The 20,573-nt window shown below is 53.4% G+C and overlaps 1 protein-coding gene across 1 annotated transcript in view; it reads right to left on the reverse strand.

The window, feature by feature from the left end:
* LOC116957050 (piezo-type mechanosensitive ion channel component 2-like) overlaps window positions 1-20,573 on the reverse strand; it is a 69,502-nt gene that overhangs the window by 33,160 nt on the left and 15,769 nt on the right. Inside the window, exons 2-6 of the mRNA XM_076055129.1 lie at window positions 15,390-15,593; window positions 9,252-9,294; window positions 7,227-7,491; window positions 6,063-6,315; window positions 3,941-4,154 (exon numbers count right to left, since the gene is read on the reverse strand). The gene's annotated coding sequence lies outside the window, so the exon portion shown is untranslated. The remainder of the gene's footprint in view (window positions 1-3,940; window positions 4,155-6,062; window positions 6,316-7,226; window positions 7,492-9,251; window positions 9,295-15,389; window positions 15,594-20,573) is intronic.

Consider the following 20,573-nt stretch of genomic DNA (forward strand, 5'->3'; position numbering starts at 1 on the left):
GAGTTTGGTGGGTGGGTGAGTGGTCGGGTGAGTGGAAAGGTGGTTGAGTGAGTTGGTGGCTGGGTGGGTGAGTGGTCAGGTGAGTGGATCAGTGATTGAGTGAGTGAGTTGGTGGGTGGGTGGGTGAGCGGTCGGGTGAGTGGATGGATGGTTGAGTGAGTTGGTGGGTGGTCGGGTGAGTGGGTCAGAGAGCGAGCGAGTCATCAGGTGGCTGGGTGGGTGAGCGGTCGGGTGAGTGGATGGGTGGTTGAGTGAGTGAGTTGGTGAGTGGCTGAGTGGTCGGTCGAGTGGATGGGTAGTTGAGTGAGTGAGGTGGTGGGTGGGTGAGCGGTCGGGTGAGTGGATGGATGGTTGAGTGAGTTGGTGGGTGGTCGGGTGAGTGGGTCAGAGAGCGAGCGAGTCATCAGGTGGCTGGGTGGGTGAGCGGTCGGGTGAGTGGATGGGTGGTTGAGTGAGTGAGTTGGTGAGTGGCTGAGTGGTCGGTTGAGTGGATGGGTGGTTGAGTGAGTGAGTTGGTGGGTGGGTGAGCGGTTGGGTGAGTTAACGGGTGGTTGAGTGAGTTGGTGGGTGGGTGGTCGAGTGAGTGGGTGAGAGAGCGAGCGAGTCATCAGGTGGCTGGGTGAGTGAGTGGTCAAGTGAGTGGATGGGTGGTTGAGTGAGTTGGTGGGTGAGTGGTCGGATGAGTGAACGGGTGGTTGAGTGAGCGAGTTGGTGAGTGGGTGGGTGGGTGGTCAAGTGAGTGGATGGGTGGTTGAGTGAGTTGGTGGGTGGGAGAGTGGTCAGGCGAGTGGATGGGTGGTTGAGTGAGTGAGGTGGTGGGTGGGTGGGTGGTGGACGGGTGGTTAAGTGAACGAGTTGGTGAGTGGGTGAGTGGTCGGGTGAGTGGACGGGTGGTTTATTGAGTTGGTGGGTGGGTGGGCGGGTGAGTGGTCGGGCGAGTGAGTGGACGGGTGGTTGAGTGAGTTGGTGGGTGGGTGGGAGAGTGGTCAGGTGAGTGGATGGGTGGTTAAGTGAGTGAGGTGGTGGGTGGGTGGGTGGACGGGTGGTTAAGTGAACGAGTTGGTGAGTGGGTGAGTGGTCGGGTGAGTGGACGGGTGGTTTATTGAGTTGGTGGGTGAGTGGTCGGGCGAGTGAGTGAACACCACTGCGCCCATCTGTAAAACAGCAGTAGCAGCAGCCAGCCTCTTCCCTTTTATATGCCAACGAAGGCGGCCAATATGAAACAGCACTCAATGATTAATTTATTATAACCCCCCCCCTCCGCCAGTGTCTGGATGGAACACAAGGGCCAGTTGAGCCAGCAACCCCAGCCAAGGAATGCCAAATATTCGCAGGAGCTGAGTTACCCCATTGTGACGTCACGGGCCGCCCACCAACCACCCCACATCCACCCCCCCCACCTCACCCTGCCCACCAAGAGCAGCTGGGGAAGCGAGAATTGCCAGGGACCTACCCCCCCCCCCGCTAGGCGCACCCAAAATGGCACGCAAACAGTAATTGATGCCACCACCACCGTCACCGCCACCACCACAGCCAACAACTGCCATCGCCACAACCGCGGCCACCACCACTACCACCAACCAACCACCGTCACCGCCACCACCACAGACAACAACTGCCATCGCCACAACCGCGGCCACCACCACTACCACCAACCAACCACCGTCACCGCCACCACCACAGCCAACAATTGCCATCGCCACAACCGCGGCCACCACCACTACCACCAACCAACCACCGTCACCGCCACCACCACAGACAACAACTGCCATCGCCACAACCGCGGCCACCACCACTACCACCAACCAACCACCGTCACCGCCACCACCACAGCCAACAACTGCCATCGCCACAACCGCGGCCACCACCACTACCACCAACCAACCACCGTCACCGCCACCACCACAGCCAACAACTGCCATCGCCACAACCGCGGCCACCACCACTACCACCAACCAACCAACCACTACCACCGCTGCCGCCACGGCCGCAGCCAGCCACTGCCATCACCACCACCACCACTCACATGACCACCACCACCACCACCACCGTTGCTGTTGTTGCTGCTGGTGGTTGTGACGGCAGTGGTGGTGGTGATAGTGGTGGTGGAAGTGGCCCCATCCCAACGCTCATCCAAACTCATGGGACTAACCCCTAAACTCATTCTAACCCTAACCCCTAACCTCACCATAACTCACGGGACTAACCCCTAAACTCATTCTAACCCTAACCCCTAACCTCACCATAACTCACGGGACTAACCCCTAACCTCATCTTAACCCATGGGACTAACCCCTAAACTCATGCTACCCTAACCCCTAACCTCACCCTAACTCATGGGACTAACCCCTAAACTCATGCAACCCTAACCCCTAATCTCACCCTAACTCACGGGACTAACCCCTAAACTTATTCTAACCCGAACCTCTAACCTCATTCTAACTCACGGGCCAACCCCTAACCTGATCCTAGCCCTAACCCCTAACCTCATCCTAACTCATGGGCATAACCTCTAACCTCATCCTAACTCATGGGCCTAACATCTAACCTCATCCTAACTCATGGGCATAACCCCTAACCTCATCCTAGCCCTAACCTCTAACCTCATCTTAACTTGTAGACCTTACCCCTAAACTCATCCCAACTCATGGGCCTAAACCCCCACCTCATCCCAACTCATGGGCCTAACCCCTAACCTCATGCAACCCTAACCCGTAACCTCACCCTAACTCACGGGACTAACCCCTGAACTCATGTAACCCTAACCCCTAACCTCACCCTAACTCACAGGACTAACCCCTAAACTAGTCCAACCCTAACCCCAATCTCACCATAACTCACGGGACTAACCCCTAAACTCATGTAACCCTAACCCCTAATCTCACCCTAACTCACGGGACTAACCCCTAAACTCATTCTAAACCGAACCTCTAACCTCATTCTAACTCATGGGCCAACAACTAACCTGATCCTAGCCCTAACCCCTAACCTCATCCTAACTCATGGGCCTAACATCTAACCTCATCCTAACTCATGGGCATAACCCCTAACCTCATCCTAGCCCTAACCTCTAACCTCATCTTAACTCGTAGACCTTACCCCTAAACTCATCCCAACTCATGGGTCTAACCCCTAACCTCATGCTAACCCCTAACCCCTAATCTCACCCTAACTCACGGGACTAACCCCTAAACTCATGCTAACCTCTAATCTCACCATGACTCATGGAACTAACCCCTAAACTCATGCAACCCTAACCCCTAATCTCACCATAACTCATGGGACTAACCCCTAAACTAGTTCAACCCTAACCCCTAATCTCACCATAACACATGGGACTAACCCCTAAACTCATGCAACCCTAACCCCTAATCTCACCCTAACTCATGGGACTAATCCCTAAACTCATCCAACCCTAATCCCTAACCTCATATTAACTCACGGGCATAACCTCTAACCTCATCTTAACTCGTGGACATAACCTCTAATCTCATCTTAACTCGTGGACATAACCTCTAACCTCATCATAACTCGTGGGCATAACCTCTAACCTCATCTCAACTCGTGGGCATAACCACTAACCTCACCTTAACTCGTGGGCCTAAACCCCCACCTCATCCCAACTCATGGGCCTAACCCCTAAACTCATGCTAAACTCACGGGCCTAACATCTAACCTCATCCCAACTCATGGGTCTAACCCCTAACCTCATCCTAACCCCTAACCCTTAACCTCATCCTAACTCACGGGCCTAACATCTAACCTCATCCCAACTCATGGGTCTAACCCCTAACCTCATCCTAACCCCTAACCCCTAACCTCATCCTCACTCCCACACCCACACCCTAAACCTAACCTCCAACCTCATCCCAACTCGTGGGCCTGAACCCCCCGAACCTGATCCCCGCCCCTAAACCTTACCGACCTCGTCCTGACTCACCTGGCGCCCAGGTGGTGTGGCGGCAGCGTCTCCTGCGCCTGCTGCATCTGGTAGATGTAGAGCGCCAGCAGGTGAGCGGCGCTGAACAGCGCCAGGCCCACGTTGAGGACGTGGAGGGCGCGCTGGGAGAAGTGGCGGCAGCAGGCCCACCACGAGCCCAGGCCGAGGAAGGCAGCGAAGTACACCACAGAGGTGAGCGACGGCAGCGAGACCCCTGCACGGGGCGACGGTGGTGGAGGGGGAAGGGCCGGAGGGAGGCAGACCACGGAATATGTGAGCGACGGCAGCGAGACTCCCTGTATCGGGTGAGCTGTGCGGAGGGTCAAACAGGCACGGGATAGACAGCGTCCTGATGGTGGCGACGGTGATGTCCTCCGGCGACGGGGATGCCCTCTGGCCCACACATTATTTCAACGTCGATTTCGACCACGCGGTTCGTGAAGCCTTCGACGGCTGCACCGGAGGAATTTCCGTCGGGTACGGATACAATGGGAGGCTGATCGATGCCCGGGTTCGGTCAAGGGATGGCTCCCGATTGCTCAACCACGTTATGTATGCCGATGATTTTATGGTGATCGCTGCTCACTCAGAGGAGGAGTTGGAGGCGCTGCTGCTGAACCTGGAACTTTCCACTAAGAAGTGGGGCCTTACAATCAGCCCCACCAAAACTAAGCACCTACCTGGGTATTTTGTACCATTGGACACTTCACCCCCACAACTCCCAATTGGTGATAGGGCAATTGTGGAGAGAGTGGAGATTTCCCCATACCTTGGCAGTGTGCTTATGACTGGCTCCGGTTTAACAGCAGAGGTCTCACTCCGAATCAGTCGAGCGGCAATATCTTTTCATCGGTTGCGTAACGCTGTGTGGAAGCTACCTGGTCTGTCGCTTCGCACAAAGCTTCAGGTCTTCTCGGCCACGGTCATTCCTTCCCTTCTCTACGCTTGCGAAATGTGGACCCTCCCTAATGGAACATCTTTGCTGGTTAGAAACATTTAGACTGGCCTGCCTACGATCCATCCTGGGTTTAACCAGGATGGATTGTGTGAGGAGCTCACAAATCCTTGAAAGATCTGGGCAAGGTCCCATCGGTGAGCTACTCCGGCAGGCAAGGCTGCGTTGGCTGGGCCATGTAGCCCGCATGCCCAGCCACCGCATGTCTAAACAGCTTTTGTTTGGCCGGATTGAGGGGGCTAAACGGGCGCGGCACGGGCTTGAGAAGAGATGGAGTGATGTGGTACAGGAGGACGTGGAGCTGAGTGGACTTTCCGATGACCGGTACCAGTGGTGTCAAGATCGGCCTCTGTGGAGGAGGCTCGTGAAGGACGCTACTGGGCAGTTGGAGGCAGTCGCCCTCCAACAACCACGGAGGGCGGAGGAGCGGCGCTCAGAACAACGAGCGGAGCGCCGGGTGGCTAAAGCACAGCAGGTTGGCACAGTAGGGGGCACAGGTGGTGCATCAGCCAGTCATCTCAGTCAGTCGACCCGTGGCACCTGGGTCTGCCCTGTGACCTCCTGCCAGCGGGCGTTCGACACTTCACGTGGCCTCAAGGTGCACATGGCCTGGCACAAACGTCGTGGTGATGTCACCGCCACTTAGTGGCGAATGGCGGTTGTTGTTGATGGTGATGACGACGATGATGATGACGATGATGACGATGATGACGATGACAATGACGAAGAAGATTGATGATGATGAGGATGGTGACGATGATGATGATGGTGATGATGATGATGACGATGATGATGACGACGATGACAACGATGATGATGACAACGATGAAGGCAATGATGAAGACAACGACGACGATGATGATGATCACGATGATGATGATGACGACGACGATGACAATGAAGACAACGATGATGACGACGATGACGATGACGATGAAGACAACGATGATGACGACGATGACGATGACGATGAAGCCAATGATGACGACAACGATGATGACGACGAAGACGACGATAACTATGAAGCCAATGATGACGACAACGATGATGATGACGACGATGATGACGACGTTGACAACAACAATGACGACAACGATGACGACAACGATGACGATGACGACGATGACGACGATGTAACGCGGCGGCGGCGGCGGTGCGGCTCCTCACCGGCGAGCCCCAGCAAGACGGTGGCCACCACCTGGCCGCCCGTCGTGATGACGTCGCCAACAAACTCCTTGATGCGCGACGCCGCCGCGGCCATCTTGGTGAACAGGCGGGCGCGGCCGGGCGTTGCCGCTTCGCCCGCCCCCTCCGTCTCCTCCTCATCATCCTCCTCATCCTCGTCGTCGTCCTCCGTGACGAGGTGGTTGTCTTCGTCGTCATCGACTTCGTTCCGACGCTGCGACAACGACGTTTCTCTCTTTGGAAAAGACAAGGTGGGTGGGTGGGGGGGGGGTGACTGTTACCATGGTGATCACCATGACGATGACCATGACGATCACCATGGTGATCACCATGGTGATCACCATGACGATGACCATGACGATGACCATGACGATCACCATGGTGATCACCATGACGATGACCATGACGATCACCATGACCGACCATGACGATCACCATAACGATCACCATGACGATGACCATGACCATGACGACCATGATGATGACCATGACGATGACCATGACGATCACCATGACCACGATGACCATGACGATCACCATGACCACGATGACCATGACGATCACCATGACCACGATGACCATGACCACGATGACCATGACGATCACCATGACGATCACCATGACCACGATGACCATGACGATCAGCATGACGACCATGATGATGACCATGACGATCACCATGACGATCACCATCACGATCACCATGACGATGACCATGACGATCACCATGACCATGACGACCATGACGATGACCATGACGATCACCATGACCACGACGACCATGACGATCACCATGGTGATCACCATGACGATGACCATGACGATGACCATGACGATCACCATGACCACGACGACCATGACGATCACCATGGTGATCACCATGACCATGACGATGACCATGACGATCACCATGACCACGACGACCATGACGATCACCATGGTGATCACCATGACGATGACCATGACGATCACCATGACGATCACCATGACGATGACCATGACGACGACCATGACGATCACCATGGTGATCACCATGACGATGACCATGACGATCACCATGACGATCACCATGACCACGACGATCACCATGGTGATCACCATGACCACGACGATGGCCTCGCGAGCTCTCCAACTCGCGCTACTCACGGGATGCCCGTTCCGAGCCGGCCGCTGCCGCCGCCGCCGCTCGTCATCGTCGTCATCGTCGTCGTCATCGTCGTCGCTGGGATTGCCGTTGGCGCCGCCTTCACCATTGGCCGCCCGCTTCCCGCGGGCCCCCGAGGCCGCTGGGCCTCCCTGGGCCTCCCGGGAGAGGCCGTGGCACAGCACGAGGGCGGCCAGGCTGGCGGCGAAGACGCCGAAGTCGGGCAGGAAGAGGCGAACCACGCTGCCCCAGTCGGCCGCGTGCACGCTGGGGGGTGGGGGGTCAGGTGGTGGTGGTGGAGATGTTGGAGGAGGTGGTGGTGGTGGTGGCGGTGGTAGTGGAGGAGGTGGTGGTGGTGTTGGAGGCAGTGGTGGTGGTGGTGGAGGAGGTGGTGGTGGTGGTGGTGGAGATGTTGGAGGTGGTGGTGGTGGTGGAGATGTTGGAGATGGTGGTGGTGGTGGTGGCGGTGGTGGTGGTGGAGGTGGAGGTGGAAGTGGTGGTGGTGGTGGTGGCGGTGGTGGTGGCGGTGGTGGAGATGTATGGGGGTGGTGGTGGCGGTGGTAGTGGTAGTGGAGGTGGTGGAGGTGGCGGTGGCAGTGGAGGTGATGGTGGAGGTGGTGGAGGCGGTGGTAGTGGAGGACGAAAAGAGAAAATGACCACCAGGAAAATTGAGTGTAGAACCGTGAACATCAACCACTATCACCATCACCACCACCATCATCATCACTACCATCACCACTATTATCACCATCACCATCACTGTCACCACGATCACCACTATCACCACCATAACCACCACTACCCATCTCCACCACCATCATCACCACTACCATCACCACTATTATCACCATCACTGTCACCACGATCATCACCATCACCAGCACTATCACCACCATAACCACCACTACCCATCACCACCACCATCACCAGTATTACCACCATCACCATCACTGTCACCACGATCACCACCATCACCAGCACTATCACCACCATAACCACCACTACCCATCACCACCACCATGATCACCACTACCATCACCACTATTATCACTGTCACTACGATCACCACCATCACCAGCACTATCACCACCATAACCACCACTACCCATCACCACCACCACCCATCACCACCACCATCATCACCACTACCATCACCACTATTACCACCATCACTGTCACCACGATCACCAGCACTATCACCACCATAACCACCACTACACATCACCACCACCATCATCACCACTACCATCACCACTATTATCACCATCACTGTCACCACGATCACCACCATCACCAGCACTATCACCACCATAACCACCACTACCCATCACCACCACCATCATCACCACTACCATCACCACTATTACCACCATCACTGTCACCACGATCACCAGCACTATCACCACCATAACCACCACTACCCATCACCACCACCATCATCACCACTACCATCACCACTATTATCACCATCACTGTCGCCACGATCACCACCATCACCAGCACTATCACCACCATAACCACCACTACCCATCACCACCACCATCATCACCACTATTATCACCATCACTGTCACCACGATCACCAGCACTATCACCATCACCAGCACTACCCATCACCACCACCATCACTTCCAACAATCGCCGTTAGGGGCCGTCCATTAATGACGTCACGTACGGGGGGGGCGGGTCAGACATTTGTGACAATGTTTGACGAGGAGGGGGGGCGGGGCTTGAGGAATGTGACGTCACATCAAAATGCGCAACTTTAAATAAATATAGACACAACACGTTCTGCTTAATTAAATAGACTTTGTTAATAAATGTTTTCTCCTACAACATCACAGTGTGCAGCGCCACATTAAATAACTCGCTACAATGACTAATAGTTTAAAGCGATTTTAAGCACGTTTTATTTTTTTTTGGGGGGGGGGGAGGTGGACAGAGCTTTGTGACGTCATATTTGTGAAGGGGGGGGAGTCTGACGTCATTCATGGACGGCCCCTTACCACCATCACCACCGCCGCTCACCTCTGCAGTCCGATGTGGCGTGCAATCCTCTCCCATTGAGTACCTTGAATAACACAAAGACACACACACAGACACACAGGGACACACACAGACACACACAGGGAGGCTCGTGAAGGACGCTGCTGCTACTGCTGCTGCTACTGCTGCTACTGCTGCTGCTACTATTGCTGCTGCTACTATTGCTGCTACTACTACTGCTGCTACTACTGCTGCTGCAGCTCTACTGCTGCTGCTGCTGCTACTGCTGCTTCTACTGCTGCTGCTACTGCTGCTTCTGCTGCTACTGCTACTGCTTCTACTGCTGCTGCTGCTTATACTGCTACTGCTGCTACTGCTGCTGCTACTGCTACTACTGCTGCTGCAGCTCTACTGCTGCTGCTGCTACTGCTGTTACTGCTACTACTACTGCTCCTGCTACTGCTGCTTCTACTGCTGCTGCTACTGCTGCTTCTGCTGCTACTGCTACTACTGCTGCTACTGCTGCTGCTGCTACTACTGCTGCTACTGCTGCTTCTGCTGCTACTGCTGCTACTGCTGCTACTGCTGCTGCTACTGCTGCTGCTGCTACTACTGCTGCTACTGCTGCTGCTACTGCTGCTGCTACTACTACTGCTGCTACTGCTACTACTGCTGCTACTGCTGCTTCTGCTGCTACTGCTGCTACTGCTGCTGCTACTACTACTGCCACTACCGCTGCTGCTACCGCTGCTGCTACTGCTACCACTGCTGCTACTGCTGCTTCTGCTGCTACTGCTGCTACTGCTGCTGCTACTGCTGCTGCTGCTCCTGCTACTACTACTGCTGCTACTGCTGATGCTACTGCTGCTGCTACTACTGCTGCTACTGCTGCTACTACTACTGCTGCTGCTACTACTGCTGCTGCTACTGCTGCTACTACTGCTGCTACTACTACTGCTGCTGCTACTGCTGCTACTACTGCTGCTACTACTACTGCTGCTACTGCTGCTACTACTGCTGCTGCTACTGCTGCTGCTGCTACTACTGCTGCTGCTACTGCTGCTGCTGTGCAGTCGATTGCAGTCCCCCCCCCATCACAAACAGCGAAGGGTAGAGGAGCGACGCTCGCAACAACGATTGGCGGAGACTCGGGCGGTTGTCGCAGTTGATGTTGTCGTCTGTGTGTCTGTGTGTGTGTTAGGTCGACTCAGCCTCAAATGCGTTACCTGGTGCGGTGTGGTAGTAAACATCGCCACTGGGGAGACAAAGGCGGTCGGGCGTGGTGCTGGCCACCCACCCCCTCGTGTACCGTTCCGGCCTCCGTAGGTGATGCTCGCTAACAGCACTTGCCCCTACAGTCTGTTAAGGCTATACGGGGGGTCTTTGTTTTTGTGTGTGTTTGTGGGGAGTGGTGGTGCAGCAGTTAGCGCTACGCTGCGCTACGAACCTGGCCACCCGGGTTCGATTCCCACTCACGGGCAACACCACCAGTGACGATTATCTGAACCGGTCCCGGGCCTTCCCTAGGTCGACTCAGCCTCAAATGAGTACCTGGTGCGGTGTGTAAACATCGCCACTGGGGAGACAAAGGCGGTCGGGCGTGGTGCTGGCCACCCACCCCCTCGTGTACCGTTCCGGCCTTCATAGGTGCTCGCTAACAGCACTTGCCCCTACAGTCTGTTAAGGCTATACGGGGGATCTTTGTCTTTGTGTGTGTTTGTGGGGAGTGGTGGTGCAGCGGTTAGCGCTACGCTGCGCTACGAACCTGGCCACCCGGGTTCGATTCCCGCTCACGGCCAACACCACCAGTGACGATTATCTGAACCGGTCCCGGGCCTCCCCTAGGTCGACTCAGCCTCAAATGAGTACCTCGCCTCTCAGGGTTCACTCCGGGTACAGGAAACCGCTGAGATTGGCCACGTGGAATGTCCGGACTCTCGTTGCGATAGGAGAGGCTGACACTCCTCTGCCGGGAGACGGACCGGTGCTGCCTGGATCTCTTATGGAATACAGGAGGTCCGGTGGACCGGTCCTGGCTCCAGCCATCATGAGGGGTGGACAGTTCCCCCACTCGGGACAGGAAACATCTGAACGGCAGGGAGTGGCTCTTCTTTTAAAAAATATATTGTATTAAGGGGGGGGGGGGGGGGGTATGGGAGCGTGGCGGTTAGGTGTGTTGGAAGCTGTAAGTCCCAGGCTACTGTGGGCACGCCTCCCCATCAACAAGAGGCGAGGAATGGTGGTGGTGGTGGTTACTTACGCCCCCACCGAAGATGAACATCAGTGGAGGGATGCAGACAAGGCCGATGAGTCAGACGCCTTCTGTGACCTGTCCGAGGTGCTCGCTAAAGTGACCCCTCGGGATAGAGTCATCATGTTGGGTGACTTCAATGCCCGAGTTGGTCATGACGCATACACCCGGGTTGGAGTGATCGGAAGGCATGGGCCAAAGCAGCTCAATAATAACGGTAGGAGGCTGCTACATTTTTTTTGCAGCCCAAATGGGCTGGTAATTACCAGCACGCTGTTCCGGCATTGGCGCATCCACGCAACATCATGGATGCACGCCGTGTCTAAGCAAGCACATCTGCTGGACTATATTATTATGGACCAGCGGATGCGGGCCCATGTCCTTGACACCAGGACCTACCGTGGAGCTGATATGCCCACTGACCATCGACTTGTCATCTGTAAGATGCGCCTGGCATTCTTCCACAGCCGGTGGTGGGTGTCCATCTAGGACCCAACTCAAACCCACAAGTGGCCTGGTCTCAGCTAGCTGAGGGTAGTTGCAAGCAGGAATTTCAACATCGCTTGCAGCTGGGGTTAGCATCGTCCCCAACTCCTCCTGATGCTGAGGGTAAATGGGCGAGGTTCAGGACTCTGACTCATGCAGCTGCAACGGCTGCATTGGGCACGGTCCAGACCTCCCCAGAGACCCTGGCTGAAGGAGGAGGTGTTCCCGCTGGTTGGGAGAAAATGACAGGCCCACTCCCATCGTCTGCGACATCCAATATCGGAGAATGAGGAGGCCTACTGCAGCCTTCGCTCGGCGATTTGGAGAGCCGAGTAACCTTCGGTGCCACAACTATCACCATCATTAAGGGCCACACCTATCACCATCATTAAGGGAGTAACCTGGAGTGCCTCAACTATCACCATCATTAAGGGTCACACCTATCATCATTAAGGGCCACACCTATCACCATCATTAAGGGCCACACCTATCACCATCATTAAGGGTGTAACCTGCAGTACCACACCTATCACCATCATTAAGGAGTAACCTGCAGTACCACACCTATGACCATCATTAAGGGCCGCAACTATCACCATCATTAAAGAGTAACCTGCAGTACCACACCTATCACCATCATTAAGGGAGTAACCTGCAGTACCACACCTATCACCATCATTAAGGGCCACACCTATCACCATCATTAAGGGCCACACCTATCACCATCATTAAGGGTGTAACCTTCAGTGCCACACCTATCACCATCATTAAGGGCCACACCTATCACCATCATTAAGTGCCTCAACTATCACCATCATTAAGGGAGTAACCTGCAGTACCACACCTATCTCCATCATTAAGTGCCTCAACTATCACCATCATTAAGGGCCACACCTATCACCATTAAAGGCCACACCTATCAACCATCATTAAGGGCCACACCTATCACCATCATTAAGGGTGTAACCTGCAGTACCACAACTATCACCATCATTAAGGGCCACACCTATCACCATCATTAAGGGAGTAACCTTAAGTGCCACAACTATCACCATCATTAAGGGAGTAACCTGCAGTGCCTCAACTATCACCATCATCAAGGGCCACACCTATCACCATCATTAAGGGAGTAACCTGCAGTACCACAACTATCACCATCATCAAGGGCCACAACTATCACCATCATTAAGGGAGTAACCTGCAGTGCCTCAACTATCACCATCATCAAGGGCCACACCTATCACCATCATTAAGGGAGTAACCTGCAGTACCACAATTATCACCATCATCAAGGGCCACATTTATCACCATCATTAAGGGTCACACCTATCACCATCATTAAGGGAGTAACCTGCAGTACCACAACTATCACCATCATCAAGGGCCACACCTATCACCATCATTAAGGGTCACACCTATCACCATCATTAAGGGTGTAACCTGCAGTGCCACAACTATCACCATCATTAAGGGCCACACCTATCACCATCATTAAGGGAGTAACCTTCAGTGCCACAACTATCACCATCATTAAGGGCCACACCTATCACCATCATTAAGGGAGTAACCTGCAGTGCCTCAACTATCACCATCATTAAGGGCCACAACTATCACCATCATTAAGGGCCACACCTATCACCATCATTAAGGAGTAACCTGCAGTGCCACAACTATCACCATCATTAAGGGCCACACCTATCACCATCATTAAGGGAGTAACCTGCAGTGCCTCAACTATCACCATCATTAAGGGCCACACCTATCACCATCATTAAGGGAGTAACCTGCAGTGCCACAACTATCACCATCATTAAGGGCCACACCCATCACCATCATTAAGGGCCACACCTATCACCATCATTAAGGGCCACACCTATCACCATCATTAAGGGTGTAACCTGCAGTGCCACACCTATCACCATCATTAAGGGCCACACCTATCAACCATCATTAAGGGCCACAACTATCACCATCATTAAGGGAGTAACCTGCAGTGCCTCAACTATCACCATCATTAAGGGCCACACCTATCACCATCATTAAGGGCCACAACTATCACCATCATTAAGGGAGTAACCTGCAGTGCCTCAACTATCACCATCATTAAGGGCCACACCTATCACCATCATTAAGGGCCACAACTATCACCATCATTAAGGGAGTAACCTGCAGTGCCTCAACTATCACCATCATTAAGGGCCGCAACTATCACCATCATTAAGGGAGTAACCTGCAGTACCACAACTATCACCATCATTAAGGGAGTAACCTGCAGTACCACACCTATCACCATCATTAAGGGCCACACCTATCACCATCATTAAGGGCCACACCTATCACCATCATTAAGGGCCACACCTATCACCATCATTAAGGGCCACAACTATCACCATCATTAAGGGCCACACCTATCAACCATCATTAAGGGCCACACCTATCAACCATCATTAAGGGCCACACCTATCACCATCATTAAGGGCCACACCTATCACCATCATTAAGGGCCACAACTATCACCATCATTAAGGGCCACACCTATCACCATCATTAAGGGCCACACCTATCAACCATCATTAAGGGCCACACCTATCAACCATCATTAAGGGCCACACCTATCACCATCATTAAGGGCCACACCTATCACCATCATTAAGGGCCACACCTATCACCATCATTAAGGGCCACACCTATCACCATCATTAAGGGCCACACCTATCAACCATCATTCAGGGAGAGATCCGTCATCCGATCTCCAACCCCCAGGAAGAGGTCTGCAGGTTTTGCAGAGCGTTGTTTGTGAGGTATTGTAGGGAAGGAGAATTCCCTCAGCCCGTCCAACCTTCACGGGGCAAGCTGAGGGCGACCTGCTAGGGTTACCGTGCCTCAAATATTGACTAGAAGTAGTCACCCGCCTGTGAGTGGCTGGCAGAGACGATCTCCCAAGCGAAATGCTGAAGGGAGGGTGGCATCTATGAACAGACCGTCCTCTATGACAGCATCACAATGTCTGGACCACTGGACGGGTTCCGCAGGATTGGAAGGATGCCCTGGTGGGGTCCCCCCCCCCTCTTTAAGAAGGGGGACCGCACGGACTGTAACAACTACAGGGGCATCTCGCTCCTCAGTGTGAGGCCGGGGAAGGTCCTGGCAAGGATTATTGAACACCGCCTCGCCAGGCACGCCGAGGAGAGGCTTTGCGGAGCCCCAATGCGGTTTCAGGGATTGCCGGGATGCAGCAGGGTGGATCTTTGTGTGTGCGTGCGTGCGTGCGCGAACTCTACGGATGAGGATGAGGCTCGTGATTGACTCTGCTGCTGCTGTTGCTGCTGGCCAGTTGGAGGCAGTCGCCCTCCATCAACGACAGCGGAGGGTGGCGGTGGAGCGGCGCTCACGACGACGATTTGACGGAATCGCCTGGCGTGTTGATCTGCTTTGCGACTTACAGTTGAAGCCATCGCCGCTGGTGCCGGCGGTGGTGATGTTGGTGGTGGTGGTGGTGTTGGTGGTGTTGCTGGTGGTGTTGGCGGTGGTGGTGGTGGCTGAATCCCTCCTCAGCAACACCACCAGGGTGAGCTGGTAGCAGAAGTGGCTGCAGAGGAAGAGGAAGCTCGCGACGCAGAGAGTCTTGATCAGCCGGCCAGTGCTGCCTGCGAGGGGCACATGGAGGCAACGCGGTGGTGGTGGTGGTGATGGTGGTGGTGGTGGTGAAGGTGGTGATGGTGGTGGTGATGGTGGTGGTGATGGTGGTGGTGGTGGTGATGGTGGTGGTGGTGGTGGTGATGATGGTGGTGGTGGTGGTGATGGTGGTGGTGATGGTGGTGGTGGTGGTGATGGTGGTGGTGGTGGTGATGGTGGTGGTGGTGGTGATGGTGGTGGTGGTGGTGATGATGGTGGTGGTGGTGGTGATGGTGGTGGTGATGGTGGTGGTGGTGGTGATGGTGGTGGTGGTGGTGATGGTGGTGGTGGTGATGGTGGTGGTGGTGGTGATGGTGGTGGTGGTGATGATGATGGTGGTGGTGGTGGTGATGGTGGTGGTGATGGTGGTGGTGATGGTGGTGATGGTGGTGGTGATGGTGGTGATGGTGGTGGTGGTGATGATGGTGGTGGTGATGATGATGATGGGGATGTTGGTGATGGTGGTGGTGGTGATGATGGTGATGATGGTGGTGATAGTGATGATGGTGATGATGTTGGTGATGGTGGTGGTGGTGATGATGGTGATGATGGTGGTGATAGTGATGATGATGATGGTGGTGGTGATGATGATGATGGTAGTGATGATGATGATGGTGGTAGTGATGGGGGTGGGAGCAGAGGGTGGGAGCGGGAGGTGTAGAGGGGGGGGTGAGACAGGTGGTGTTGTATGCAGGTGTGGTGCTAGACATCCCCAAAGCGTCTCTCATCCATTATTCACTCTTCACACAGCGCCCACAACTTGGCCCCCTCCCTCTGGCCCCTCGCGGTCCCCCTCACCCCCCCCTCACTCTCTCACCCCCCCCCTCACTCACCTCCCCCCTCACTCTCTCACCCCCCTTCCCCTCTCACCCTCACCCCCCTCACACTCTCCCCCACTCCCTCTCACCCCCTCCCCCTCTGACCCCCCCCCTCTCTCTCTCCTCCCCCCCCCTCCCCACTGGAGCGAGTGGTTGACGAGGGTGACCACCGAGACAATGACGGTGGCCCCCGGGCTAAGCGGTGACGTCAGCGGTGCCTCCACTTACCCCGGGCTAAGCGGTGACGTCAGCGTTGCTTACCCCGGGCTAAGCGGTGACGTCAGCGTTGCTTACCACGGACTAAGCGGTGACGTCAGCGTTGCTTACCCCGGGCTAAGCGGTGACGTCAGCGTTGCTTACCCCGGGCTAAGCGGTGACGTCAGCGTCGCCTACCCCGGGCTAAGCGGTGACGTCAGCGTTGCTTACCCCGGGCTAAGCGGTGACGTCAGCGTCGCCTACCCCGGGCTAAGCGGTGACGTCAGCGTTGCCTACCCCCGGACTAAGTGGTGACGTCAGCGTCGCCTCCCCACGGGCTAAGCGGTGACGTCAGCGTCACCTACCCCCGGACTAAGTGGTGACGTCAGCGTCGCCTCCCCACGGGCTAAGCGGTGACGTCAGCGTCGCTTACCCACGGGCTAAGCGTTGACGTCAGCGTTGCCTACCCCGGGCTAAGCGGTGACGTCAGTGAGGAGTTGTTAGTAAGGAGTTGTTAATAAGGAATTGTTAGTAATGAGTTGTTAGTAATGAGTTGTTAGTGAGTAAGGAGGTGTTAGTGAGGAGGTGTTAGTGAGCAAGGGGTTGTTAGTAAGGAGTTGTTGGTAAGGCGTTGTTAGCGAGTAAGGAGTTGTTAGTAAGGAGGTGTTAGTAATAACCTGTTAGTGAGGAGTTGTTAGTAAAGAGGTGTTAGTGAGGAGTTGTTGGTGAGTAAGGAGTTGTTAGTAAGGAGTTGTTAGTAAGGAGTTGTTAGTGAGTAAGGAGTTGTTAGTAAGTAAGGAGTTGTTAGTGAGGAGTTGTTAGTAAGTAAGGAGTTGTTAGTAAGGAGTTGTTAGTAAGTAAGGAGTTGTTAGTAAGTAAGGAGTTGTTAGTGAGGAGTTTTTGGTAAGTAAGGAGTTGTTAGTGAGTAAGTAGTTGTTAGTAAGGAGTTGTTAGTAAATAAGGAGTTGTTAGTAAGTAAGGAGTTGTCAGTGAGTAAGGAATTGTTAGTAAGTTAGGAGTTATCAGTAAGTAGTTGTTAGTAAGTAAGGAGTTGTTACTAAGGAGTTGTTAGTAAGAAGTTGTAAGTAAGTAAGGAGTTATTAGTAAGGAGTTGTTAGTAAGTAAAGAGTTGTCAGTAAGTTAGGAGTTGTTAGTAAGAAGTTGTCAGCGAGTAAGGAGTTGTTAGCAAGTAAGGACTTGTCGGTAAGTTAGGAGTTGTCAGTGAGTAAGAAGTTGTTAGTAAGTTAGGAGTTGTTAGTAAGTAGTTGTTAGTAAGTAAGGAGTTGTTACTAAGGAGTTGTTAGTAAGAAGTTGTAAGTAAGTAAGGAGTTGTCGGTGAGTAAGAAGTTGTTAGTAAGTTAGGAGTTGTCAGTAAGTAGTTGTTAGTAAGTAAGGAGTTGTTACTAAGGAGTTGTTAGTAAGAAGTTGTAAGTAAGTAAGGAGTTGTCGGTGAGTGAGGAGTTGTTAGTAAGTAGTTGTTAGTGAGTAAGGAGTTGTTAGTAAGTAGTTGTTAGTAAGTAAGGAGTTGTTAGTAAGTAGTTGTTAGTGAGTAAGGAGTTGTCAGTAAGGAGTTGTTAGTAAGTAAGGAGTTGTTACCAAGGAGTTGTTAGTAAGTAGTTGTAAGTAAGTAAGGAGTTGTCAGTAAGTAGTTGTTAGTTAGTAAGGAGTTGTTAGTAAGCAGTTGTTAGTTAGTAGGGAGTTGTTAGTAAGTAGTTGTTAGTAAGTAAGGAGTTGTTACTAAGGAGTTGTTAGTAAGTAAGTAAGGAGTTGTCAGTAAGAAGTTGTTAGTAAGTAAGAAGTTGTCAGTAAGAAGTTGTTAGTAAGTAGTTGTTAGTAAGTAAGGAGTTAGTAAGTAAGGAGTTGTTAGTAAGTAGTTGTTAGTAAGTAGTTGTTAGTAAGTAAAGAGTTGTCAGCAAGTTAGGAGTTGTTAGTAAGTAAGAAGTTGTAAGTAAGTAGTTGTTAGTAAGTAAGGAGTTGTTAGTAAGTAGTTGTTAGTAAGAAGTTGTTAGTAAGTAAGGAGTTGTTGGTAAGTAAGGAGTTGTTAGTAAGTAAGGAGTTAGTAAGTAAGAAATTGTTAGTAAGTAAGAAGTTGTTAGTAAGTAAGGAGTTAGTAAGTAAGGAGTTAGTAAGTAAGGGGTTGTTAGTAAGTAGTTGTTAGTAAGTAAGGAGTTAGTAAGTAAGAAGTTGTTAGTAAGTAAGGAGTTAGTAAATAAGGAGTTAGTGAGTAAGGAGTTGTTAGTAAGTAAGGAGTTGTTAGTAAGGAGTTGTCGGTGACTGAGGAGTTGCCCCTCGCTTTGTATTCGACGCCTGTTGCTGCGGCGGCTTAGGGCCGCCCGATCTTCTGCTTTGCTTCTTCGCGGTAAAGTCGCCACCACCACCACCACCACGTAGAATGATGATAAAATAATAAATTGATAAAACAAAATAACGCGATTTAATATTCTCGCGACGTTTCGGCCACGACACAAGCGGCCTTCATCAGGCCGATCTCGGTGGCCCCCCCCCAAAACTCGAACCGCGTTGTGTGACCACCACCACCACCACCACCAACGCTACCTACACACCAAAGACAAAGATCCCCCGTGTAGCCTGTGACAGACTGTCGGGGCAAGTGCTGTTAGCGAGCAGCAGCACCTGTGAAGGCTACCTTGCACAGCGGCACACGAGGAGAGAGGGGGGGGGGGCGATGGCTCAAGCCGGCCGATCTCGGTGGCCCCCCAAAACTCGAACCGCGTTGTGTGACCACCACCACCACCGCCACCACCGCCACGGCCAGCCACCACCTCGCTCGCTGACGCTGAACCGATGGCTTCGGGGCAAGCCGTGTGGGCGCATCTCTCGTGAGTCGCTCGCGACCGTCTGGCCCCGTTACCTGTCGCCAATTCATGGACTCGGACCGTTGCACCGTCGTCTCACGCAGTCTCCCTGTTCCCCACGTAACGACACGCTGCACAGACGCGTCACTATTGAAACCGCCAACGATCCGATCGTAATTCGGGATTTCGATCAGGTTGATGGAGCTGGTGGTGGGGGGGTGGGAGAGAGAGATATAATCTTTGTCCGGGGGGAAAACTGGCAGCCACGTTCGTCGGGGACGAATTCCCTCCCCCCCCCCCCCCAATCTGTGTGCAGCAGATACAATGGGGGAGCGGTGGCTGATCGATGCCCGGGTTTTCGGTCAGTCGATGGCAACGCTATCGATGAATCCCCCCGTTAATTGTAACTGCACGCTGATGATTGGGCAATTTTTGCTGCTTCGCTCTGAGTGTGCAGTTGGAGGCGCTGCCGCTGAACCTCGAGATGGACCCAATTTCAAAGGGGCATTTCAAAGCAGCGCTGCTTTAAAATTGGGTCCATCGTTTTGAAACACCCTGCAAAACTAAGCACCTGGCTGGGTTTTTTATGTCAATCTCTGGGTGAGTCTGTGGGTCTCTGCTGTGTGAGTCTGTGGGTGTCTGCTGTGTGAGTCTGTGGGTGTCTGCTGTGTTGAGGCTCTGGGTCTCTGCTGTGTGAGTCTATGGGTGTCTGTGTGAGTCTGTGGGTGTCTGCTGTGTGAGTCTATGGGTCTCTGATGTGTGAGTCTATGGGTCTCTGCTGTGTGAGTCTATGGGTCTCTGCTGTGTGAGTCTATGGGTCCCTGCTGTGTGAGTCTATGGGTCTCTGCTGTGTGAGTCTATGGGTCTCTGCTGTGTGAGTTTGCGGGTCTCTGCTGTGTGAGTCTGTGGGTCCCTGCTGTGTGAGTCTATGGGTCTCTGCTGTGTGAGTCTATGGGTCTCTGCTGTGTGAGTCTATGGGTCTCTGCTGTGTGAGTCTATGGGTCTCTGTTGTGTGAGTCTATGGGTCTCTGCTGTGTGAGTCTATGGGTCTCTGCTGTGTGAGTCTGTGGGTGTCTGTGTGTGAGTCTCTGGGTCTCTGCTGTGTGAGTCTATGGGTCTCTGC

Source organism: Petromyzon marinus, chromosome 69, assembly GCF_048934315.1.
Source record: "Petromyzon marinus isolate PM22_M1 ecotype Great Lakes invasive population chromosome 69, UKy_Petmar_22M1.pri1.0, whole genome shotgun sequence".
NCBI classification, from domain to species: domain Eukaryota; kingdom Metazoa; phylum Chordata; class Hyperoartia; order Petromyzontiformes; family Petromyzontidae; genus Petromyzon; species Petromyzon marinus.